General features: G+C 54.2%; 1 long non-coding RNA gene across 1 annotated transcript in view; it reads left to right on the top strand.

The window, feature by feature from the left end:
* Positions 1 to 312, top strand: part of LOC107183836 — an 18,217-nt gene that overhangs the window by 967 nt on the left and 16,938 nt on the right. The window lies entirely within an intron of this gene.

The raw sequence follows: 312 nt of genomic DNA, 5'->3' as shown, positions 1-312 counted from the left end.
GGGAGCTCCTCGCTGGGGGAGACGCCGGGGCGGAGGCCCGTGGCCAGGACCCCGTGAACACGCTCTGACCCACGGACAGCGGCAGATGAGAGGGAAATACCAATCGGTGGGCGGAGGGCACTGAGCGGAGGGCATGCCTTGCAGAAGCACGTGTTCACCGGCCACAGTGAGATTCCCTTCTTCATTTCCTAATTGGATGCCTTTTATCTCTTCTTATCTGATAGCTGTGCCTAAGAATGCCAGTGCTATGTTGAACAAGAGAGTGAAAGCAGACATCCTTGTCTTCTTTCTGTTCTTAAAGGAAACACTTTT

This window comes from Myotis davidii, unplaced genomic scaffold (assembly GCF_000327345.1).
Source record: "Myotis davidii unplaced genomic scaffold, ASM32734v1 scaffold2863, whole genome shotgun sequence".
In the NCBI taxonomy this organism is placed as follows: domain Eukaryota; kingdom Metazoa; phylum Chordata; class Mammalia; order Chiroptera; family Vespertilionidae; genus Myotis; species Myotis davidii.
The sequence above is the reverse complement of the archived record's forward strand: the minus strand, read 5'-3'. Positions and strand labels throughout refer to the sequence as shown.